Below are 10,917 nucleotides of genomic sequence, written 5' to 3'. Positions count from 1 at the left end.
ATCTCAGACATGATGCACATGCTTCTGGAGTAACAATATTGTGAAATATTGTAGAAGAAGTGACTGGCAAGGTATTCTTTTACACTGCTTTTAAATATTGAAGGATGTGCCATTTCCTTTCTGATGTCCATTAAGAATCTGCTATAGACTTTTGCAGCATATTACGATATTCCATTCTGAACCGTTGAGAAAGATGTATTTTACATACGTAAATTATTTCTGCTTCTAGTATTGTGGTTGTGAATTGTTGAGTTCATCCTAGAATCACTCTTGTTATTAACCACGAATATCATCACGAAAAATATGTATTGGTATGTAACGGTATGTAACGGTAAGAATCTCAAGTCCCTGAAGATAGTACTGCAAGATGTTAGGATAACTACTTTACAGGATTTCTCATTGCATGCACCTTTAGGACGAGAACGTCTTCGCCTTAGCTGCAATATTCCAGTACATTAAATCATAGGAATAATTCAGTGAATATATGCGAAGTATGCCAGAAATCTATTCTGCAGGTCAACACAATGAGAGAGATAGCCGAGACAGGGAGAGACTGTAGGTCATTTTTGCCAACTTGAATGCCAGATGTACAATACACTGTAGTCAAAAGTAATGCAACCACATAGGGAAATGAATAACATATTAACGTTGTTCATGATGTCAATCAATACGCAGTTCACATAACTGGCTTCTACGTTGAATGTTCTTGACCATTTGTTGTAATGTTTGTTAAGGAACTGTAGCAAAACATCGTTCAGTTTCTTTCTGCAAGACGGGAGTAGTGCGTGGGTCTGGTCTTCAAGCAGCTACTTTAAGCTATCCACAGAGTGAAAAGTCGGGTGGCAATGAATCTTGAGACCGAGAGGAACCCCGAAACTTTAGAAAACCCCTATTCATGAAAACATTTTTCCAAGAAAAATCATGGTTTAGGCTGTATGAGCGTAACATTATTCAGTTGAAACCACTTGTATACAAGTTTATTTAACATCTATAAGCAGTGCATTACTTACTGAGTCATAAATAATGCGATAAAGATCCGCCAAAATAATATTGAACACCAAACATTCAATTTTAGTGCCTACAGGGCGACTCGTGCCTCTGACGTGAACTGTCCGCAGACCAAATGGGTGGATTCTGTGGATTTACGAATCTATCAACGTGGAACCATGCCTCATTATATTAAAACTAATCATGGAGATATTCCCCATATCCGTTACATATGACGTGTTCCACTGACAGAGAGTTAAACGTTTTCCACTGTCTTCTGATTGCAGCTCATGAACAACACGGACTTTGTGGGTACCAATCTGTAAGTACTTTCGCAAAACTATGTAGGCTGCACTAGTATTGGCAGGCACGCGTTACATAGTTTTCGTGGGACTCAAAGATGGTGCAGCGTGCACTTTGATCAACTGTTATGGATTTAGCACTTTCGGTCGACCGCTCTTAGCTATATCTGCAAAGTTTCCCATCCTTTGTATCATATCGCACATTCTCTTAATGATGAATTTGTTTGATGCAATCCTACCTTACTCTTTTGTAACTGTGAAGGCGTTCAGGCTCTGGAATAATGAGATCATTTAATATGCGCGGTTACAATGGCTGCTGCTTGCTGTAATGTGCAACTCATTTCTTTCTCAATTAAAAAACGATCATATCTGCAACAAGAATGGTTGTGACACTTTTTGAAGCGCTTTTATTAAAAGTTATTTTAACTGCAGTGGAAAATTATGCCATCATATATATCCAAGACTGAATTAAGTAAGTTAAGTTTAATAGCCCATAAACGTTGAGATTATTTGAGACGTTACACTACCAGAGCTTGAGAAGGAAGGGGAAGAATTCTATGAATGCAGCATTTGACTCGTGATAAATGGATCACCCATATGTGTTTAATGAGACAACTATTGCAACAGCTCATTTCCATTCCACATTGTGAGTAGAGATACACCTGCTTCCCAGTTATGTCTTCTTCATCCTAATGCTGTAAATTATTCATATCACTGCGGAAGAGTCCAACTATGAGCGATGGTGCGTGGTGCAACGCAATACTGCCACAGTTTTTTGGGGGAATTCTGAAGGAAACCATGCGAATTCTGCAAAAAATATCACCGGGCAAGGAAAAAATTCAATGATATGTAGCTCATCATGGTCTATGCTTATAATTATGGAGAATAACGTTACTTGCAGCGCATTATGCCATATTAAAGTTCCCTGCCATAATGTGGAATATGTTGGTTTTCTAGGCGTTTCAATGGCCAAATTGCATGAAGGCTCTATTGGAAAGTTTCATTTCTTCTAGGATTTTTGAACAGGCTTGATTTGCGAAAATTTGACCATCAAAAACATCTGTGGCCACTCAGATGTATCTACGTCTACAGTTACTCTGCGTCACTGCACGAATGCCCTAACAATGTGTGTGTGTGTTTAAGGTCTGTGATGTAAGTTATCATTCGAAATATTGGGCCATGTTTGGGGCCACTTCACTATCTCTAACAGAAGACTACTTCCACTACAAATTGCACACAACACTCCAATTTCGTAGTTGAGATGACACTGCAGAGCTGTTAACCGATCAAACTCCTGTACACACTAGTATACGACTTAACCTCAGCACTTCGCCTTATCGTTAGGTTTCAGTTATTCCACGTAGCTGATTAGCATAGATCTACATTTATGACATCTGTATATATTCAAATAGAAGAGACAAAGATAATGTGTAGATGTATAATACTGATGAAGTGCACGGGCGATACAGTAAGAATTTGTTTTGCAGATCCTGCTCTCCTCAAAGTCATGAGGACAAGGGACACCCTGACGAAGGAGCAAGTGACTTCACTTCAAGGGGAGACGCGTCTGCAGCACTGCGTGAACTGCAGGAAAATGAAAGTGTTACTCCCTCCATACAAGAAGAGAACCAGGATAAGCTGTGCTGCCATGGCACTAGCCAGACTGCTGATATTAATAACCAAAAAGATCAGGAAGACCAATTACAGTGTGAAAATCCACAGAAGAACATCACGCCATCAGATGTGTTTGGTGTATCATTTAACACTATTTCCTGTGATGCTATCAGTGGAGTGAAGGTAAGAACTTGGGCGTCTTCACTATTCAGAATGGAAAAGAGCAATTTATTTTCATCAAATTTCTGAGAATGTGGAACTCTGGATACAGATATCAGCTTTGATACTACAGGACACAAAATACTTGCACCAATAACGTTTACAGCCAGTAATAAATTAGTATTTTCAGGTAGCAGTTTCTCGTCGATGATATTTCTTAGGACTATATGAACAAGACTTCAGATCGAATTCGTTTTCTTTTTTCTTCAAATAAGTATTGTGATTAAACGTATCCAAATTGTCCCTCGTGTTGCATGAAAATAAAACCATAAAACGCTTACGATGTTCAGTTTTCTACAGTGCACTGCATCAGTAGTATTCAAAAATATCGAAATAATGTATGTACTTTGCACTCAAGCTCAACACAATGAAGTGTCTTAACATTATGAAACAATATGACATCACACTGCTAATGCTGATATTAGCACAGCCTGATAAATTAGTTTTAAAGTTACCGGGAAGTTGTCCTTCAGTGTTCTGGGAGTATCCCAAAAAAAGTTCTTTAATGCAGTAGTACACACCAACAAATTGCCCATAACGTAAGATTCGCAAAACGACCCTCAACCTACAGATTCCACGAAAACCAAGAGAGGCGAAAAAATATTAATGTCTGGTTTCATAATGGGGAACTCATGTGTAAAGTTCATCTAATTGCTTCAATTTAAAATTCTGCATAGTCCCTACAAAGTCCTACAGCATTATTAAACATCTTTTTATAGAGGTTGCTCACTGCCTGAAAGTCCTCCGTCTTTGGTATTTCTTCCAGACTCCACAACGAAGGGAAATTTTCATAATTTCAGTTTATCATGATGATTATTGTTATGAAACTTGTAAACAATGTACGTACTACACAGAAAAAATACACTGCTTATCCACGCTATTATGACAACCTCTTTAAAAGCTTGTTAGTCTACCTTTAGAAAGGAATATAGCAGCGTTTCTGCCTAGCATGGATTCGACATGCTATTGTTAGTGTTCCCCAGGTATTTGGTACGAAATATGTAAGCATAGGTCACAAATTTAATATAAATTACGAGCCCGTGGTTTACGGGCGAGGAGCTGGTGTCGGATAGCATGCCAGATGTGTTCCATTATGCTCGATCAGGCGAATTTGGTGGCCAAGGTGCTCCTCAAGCTAATGTAGCACGATTACGGCAATGTGACGTGGACAGTTATCTTGCTACAAAATGACATCACCGTCACAGAAGACATCAAGCACGAAGGAATGCAAGTGGTCCACAATAATGTTCACATAGTGCACAGCTATCATGATGCTTCCGAATATTACCACAGGTCCCATGGTAGTCAATCTGTATGTCACCCACAGCATAATACTGCCCCCACCGGCCTGCTTCCGTGGCGTGCTGCGTGTTTCGAGCAGCCCTTCGCGTGAGTGACGGTGCATCCTGACACGACAGTCGACGTGGTGCAACAAGGAATATGATTTATCCGACTAGGGGACAAATTTCCTTTTATCTACGGTATAATCTCGTTGATCCCGTACCAACAGCATCGTAATTGACTCTATGGGGACCCATGTTCAATTACATGAGCTGAACAGTACTCTATAAACACTAGAGGTGGCACCAGAATTTTACCCAGGCATCATACACTCCTGGAAATGGAAAAAAGAACACATTGACACCGGTGTGTCAGACCCACCATACTTGCTCCGGACACTGCGAGAGGGCTGTACAAGCAATGATCACACGCACGGCACAGCGGACACACCAGGAACCGCGGTGTTGGCCGTCGAATGGCGCTAGCTGCGCAGCATTTGTGCACCGCCGCCGTCAGTGTCAGCCAGTTTGCCGTGGCATACGGAGCTCCATCGCAGTCTTTAACACTGGTAGCATGCCGCGACATCGTGGACGTGAACCGTATGTGCAGTTGACGGACTTTGAGCGAGGGCATATAGTGGGCATGCGGGAGGCCGGGTGGACGTACCGCCGAATTGCTCAACACGTGGGGCGTGAGGTCTCCACAGTACATCGATGTTGTCGCCAGTGGTCGGCGGAAGGTGCACGTGCCCGTCGACCTGGGACCGGACCGCAGCGACGCACGGATGCACGCCAAGACCGTAGGATCCTACGCAGTGCCGTAGGGGACCGCACCGCCACTTCCCAGCAAATTAGGGACACTGTTGCTCCTGGGGTATCGGCGAGGACCATTCGCAACCGTCTCCATGAAGCTGGGCTACGGTCCCGCACACCGTTAGGCCGTCTTCCGCTCACGCCCCAACATCGTGCAGCCCGCCTCCAGTGGTGTCGCGACAGGCGTGAATGGAGGGACGAATGGAGACGTGTCGTCTTCAGCGATGAGAGTAGCTTCTGCCTTGGTGCCAATGATGGTCGTATGCGTGTTTGGCGCCGTGCAGGTGAGCGCCACAATCAGGACTGCATACGACCGAGGCACACAGGGCCAACACCCGGCATCATGGTGTGGGGAGCGATCTCCTACACTGGCCGTACACCACTGGTGATCGTCGAGGGGACACTGAATAGTGCACGGTACATCCAAACCGTCATCGAACCCATCGTTCTACCATTCCTAGACCGGCAAGGGAACTTGCTGTTCCAACAGGACAATGCACGTCCGCATGTATCCCGCGCCACCCAACGTGCTCTAGGAGGTGTAAGTCAACTACCCTGGCCAGCAAGATCTCCGGATCTGTCCCCCATTGAGCATGTTTGGGACTGGATGAAGCGTCGTCTCACGCGGTCTGCACGTCCAGCACGAACGCTGGTCCAACTGAGGCGCCAGGTGGAAATGGCATGGCAAGCCGTTCCACAGGACTACATCCAGCATCTCTACGATCGTCTCCATGGGAGAATAGCAGCCTGCATTGTTGCGAAAGGTGGATATACACTGTACTAGTGCCGACATTGTGCATGCTCTGTTGCCTGTGTCTATGTGCCTGTGGTTCTGTCAGTGTGATCATGTGATGTATCTGACCCCAGGAATGTGTCAGTAAAGTTTCCCCTTCCTGGGACAATGAATTCACGGTGTTCTTATTTCAATTTCCAGGAGTGTATTTGCCACATATTGCCGCTTATCCTGCATCACAGAGAAGATAAGCCTCCGAGTTCCATGTTCTGTGATGAGGTGTGGACGACTGACACCTGCTCATGGTTTACTGGCCATCAACCACTTTCCATAAATGCTGATGAAAGTAGCACGTGAACAGTCGCCCAGCTTCGCCGTTTCTGAGATGCTCGTTTACACGCGCAGGGTCATAGTACGCTATCCTTGTCAGCGTCGCTCGTCAGTGGATTTCCCGTTCTGCGACATGTGTCATCGCTAAAGAGATTACCCATTAGTCTGTTCCCCGATTATCCATTCCATAACGTGTCTCGCGCCCGCAACGTCCACACGTGCTATTCATTCTCGCGGTGAGTAGTGGCCATAATACTTTGGTATATCAGTTATCTAGTATAAGGCTGAACCTATAAAAATCTGACACTGAAATGCGTATTATATCTTACTACTAGACACTTAGGTAGGGTTAATCGTAATTATGTTTTTAAAACCTTTGTTTCTCTCCCACAATCTTGATGAACGTGTTGACATTGGGCCGTTAAAAGTTGCTAAACTTTTCTTCATTCTTTCCAAAATTTATCTTTACCTTTTTCGAAGCAATGTACAAATGATCCCACTCGTCAACTCTCGCTCTCTCGTAAGTGATTCTGAGCATCCAGTCGCCTGCGTTAACTGGTCAATTAAAAATAAAAATACTTCAACACAACTTGAGTACTATTCGCTATTGATTTGAAAGTACATCTTGACGTACAGTAGAAACAAACCTTTGTGACTGAACTGCTTCCAGCTCCACTGCATTATGGTGCATGCAAGGTAATATAAATACTGATTTGCATCTGCCTAATTCAAATGAGAAACGCCAGGAATTTGGAAAGAATGAATTACTTTCTTTTGAGACTCGTAACAACACTCAGCAAGGAAATAAGATTATTATATAACGTCCTTTCGACGACAGTTTAATTGGGGACAAAGCGCTAGTTCGCATGAGGGAAGAACGGAGAAAAAAATCTGCAGTGCCCTTTTAGTTAGTGCGAAGCTATTTAAGGAAACCATGGAAAACCTTAATCTGTGTGGGTTGACGGGAATTTATGCTTCCGTCTTTCGAATACGAGTCCAGTATCTTATCCCTGTACCTCCTCGCTCAACTGATTAACACGAAATTTTAATTTAGGAGTTCAAGACATCGTTCTCAATCACTCTAGTGCTCATTTGTCTATAAATATTGATAATAATAAATGAGGTAATATTTTAACAATTCCTTCTTTTGCAACGCGTACCTCACACTGAGACTTCGTCGCCTTGCTTCCTTCCATCACAGCTCCCTGTCGAGCGCATAGATCAGCATTTTCATTTCTGTACCTACAATTGGCTCATGTTGTCTTGTTGCTGTCCAACATTCTCAGCCATATAGAGCTGCTGGGCCGATGATATAATTATGAACTTTCTGCTTAATATGATTAGGTATTTTCTTGTCATATAGCACTCCTTTTACTTGGCGCTCTTTTAGCTATGTAGCTATAACTATTGTAGATTCTCTGGGAACTTCCCATCTTTCAGAGGTATCAGGAAGCCAAGGTCTTAAGGATGAGAACATTTGACGAATGGTTGGTTCTATTTGATTATGGTGTCACTAGTCTGAGGTCCACATTCCCAATGTTCAGTTTTCTTTATGTGTAACTTTAATATGTTATGCAGCTATGGATCGAAACGCATTGCTTTATCACATTAAACAAATATGTTATTAATGGACCACTCACAACGTTGGGTATGCACGTTATATTCGTTTGGAGAGCTTGCGTGCAATTGTATGTGTGTGCTGTTGATTCAGGTTGTGACAGCGGACATCACCCTGGGGAGTGAAATGCAACCGAGTACTTCGGAGCAGCAGCCGCCTCAGATGCCCACTTCGTCACTAATGACATCTCCTACACCAGAGGCGCCAGTCCTGGATTCACTTCCCTCAAAAGTCACCATCACCCCTCAGGCAACACCTACAAATGACGAAAGGCTGCTTCAGATACAGTCGTAAGTGCATATTTTCATTGTTTCCGCTTATTTACACTGTAATTCAGGCGGCATGCAACTTGGAAGATCAGTTGAACGGAACGAATAGCGTATTGGGAAAACGTTATAAGTTAAACACGAACAAAAGTAAAACAAAGGTAATGATGTGTAGTAATATAAAGTCCGGACACGATGAGATCATTAGATCAGGAAATGAGTGGCTGACTGCTGTAGAAGCATTTTCCATTTTGAACAGAAGTAAGCTGACAACGACAGGAGTAACCAGGGACAAAGTACAGGCTGACAGGGAAAAAATCCTGGGAAAGACAAACAATTTACTATCGAAGATAAATTAAGTGTTAGGAAGTGTCCTCTAAAATAATTTGTTTGGAATCTAGTGTTGTATGGAAGTAAAATGTGGGCAAAAAAGGTAGAGGTTTTTAAAATTTAGTGCTAGAGAAGAATGCTGGAAAGTAGAAGCGTTTGATCGAGTAACTAATGATGAGCTACTGAAACACATCGGAGAGAAAGTAGCTTTATGGAACAACTTGAATAAAGGAACGGATAAGTTGATAGGACACACCCTGAGGCTTCAATTGGTAATGAAGGGAATACGGGTTATAAACACTGTAGAGCGACACAGTAAGAGATACAATGATCAGCTTCAAACGGATCTGGGATGTAGTAGTTATGGATGTATCAAAAGACTCAAACAACATGGACTATCGTGGAGAGTTGCCATCAATCAGTATTCAACCTGATGACAAGAAAACTTACCATTATATGCATACGCATGTGTTGCTTGAATAACTCAGTGCGCTGCTAAAGGAATCACACATAGATCGATCCGTCTCCTATGAATCATATCATGTTCTATATACTGTGGTCTTTCATAGTTTGCCTTCTATTTAGGTTTCATAATTAATCCTCATAGATCATTATTGTAGTTGAAGTGTGGCTGTACACAGATTATAGAAGTCTGTCAGTGGTAAGATATTATTGTGTTTTGTAGGACTTATCCTTCTCAACTGAATCTAGACAAGACGTACCCCGAAACAGAAGCTTGGAACTTCACTCCTAACGGCAGTTCATCTTTGATTGCCAATAAAACGCGAGAAATGGAAAATGACTGTGCCACCATACCAGGATCAAATCAGCAGAAACAGAACATGTGGCAGTTTCACAGGATGGACCAAAGTAATGCTGCATATAATCAACTGGCGTCAGTAGCACAAGGCCAAGTGGAGAGCTGCTCCGCAGCATCAGAGGTAAGTGGAATTCCATCCAGTCCCATTGCCAGTGATGAGCACAGAACACAACCGAAATTCCATATTCATCACGTATCTCAGCATGTTGGAGTTTGGACAGTCGTTCCTGGTTTGACACAACACAAATTAGAACAGTTGTCCGTTGATATAAGAAGCGATCAAAAAGTTTCTCTCTGAGGGCGTTACTGTAACGTATATGCAACGCAGTGTGACTCCAATGCGGGTATATAAGCACCGACATGTAGCAAGGGATTATTTGGCATTCGTTACTTTCCAACGTGCGTGCGGTAAATGCGGAAAAATGAACTTTGGCGACGTTATTATCAAATGCGTCGATGCAGAATTTAAGTTCTGTTATCTTTTTCTTGGCTGCCGAAGGGCAAACACCGGTACACATCCATCGGAGAATGAGGAATGTATACGAGGCCGTCGCAGTTCGATCTGGGAGGCAGCCTCATCGATTAATAGACAAGTGAGATACATTCGAGCGCCTGCCGTACAGCCAGTTATGGACTTCTTCACGAAGCAGCACACTGTGTTTTGCCAAACAGTTTTATTCAACGTGCGTCGGTGGGATGATTGCGTCATTATTCACAGCGATCTTGCCTTATCGACTGGAGGCCGAACTCCCCCGGATAGGGACCTCCCGGCCAACGATGCCATACGCTCATTTCCTTTTTTTTTCTTTTTCTTTTTCTTTTTTTCTTTTTTTTTGCATTATCGACTTACCGATTCTGGACTGCACAGAAACTTTTTGATCGCATCTTGTATATGCATTGAGACTAGTTTCACCAAGCATAGCAATAAACGGTCAGAGTGTTAGGTTTTTTCAAGAGCATGTTTCACAAGTAAGCCCTACACGAGGAAAATTTCACAAAAAAATGAAGCGCAGTTCAAAACCACACTGCGAAAGTGACATAAGTACATCATAGGACGTGTTCGAAGTGTCGGATGCGTTACATGGTACAACTGAACCATGAACCCGAACATGAAAAAACTGCACATAACTGAAAAACAACCCCATCTCTAAATGACGATGCATAGTTGTCGTTAATCGTTGCCATTATGGAACACCAATTGATTCATAAGAAGACAGTTCATCACTACGATGAGAGACACAACAGACCAGCTTATCATTAAATTTATTTATTTATTTATTTATTTATTTGGCGGCTTGGACTGTACATATGTGAATCATATCCACATACATATTTCCGTTGTTAGTTTAACGCAATAAATGGTCACAAACGAACAGAATTATCAAGGTATTTCATTTTTAATTACACCAGCATCATACATAATAACACATCTTGTTTCTACTGTACAGAATACCTACACACGTTTTATTTCTATTCTACTGTACATAAGAACACATCTTGAATTTTGTATGCACATTTTAATTCCATTGCACTGCATGTCTGTTTCAAATCTTTTGCGTTTAGTGTTTATTCATTGACTGAATGGAAACGACTTTGTACAACAGT

The sequence above is a fragment of the Schistocerca nitens genome, chromosome 3 (genome assembly GCF_023898315.1).
Source record: "Schistocerca nitens isolate TAMUIC-IGC-003100 chromosome 3, iqSchNite1.1, whole genome shotgun sequence".
Taxonomy (NCBI): Eukaryota; Metazoa; Arthropoda; class Insecta; order Orthoptera; family Acrididae; genus Schistocerca; species Schistocerca nitens.
Note: the sequence above shows the minus strand (reverse complement) of the source record.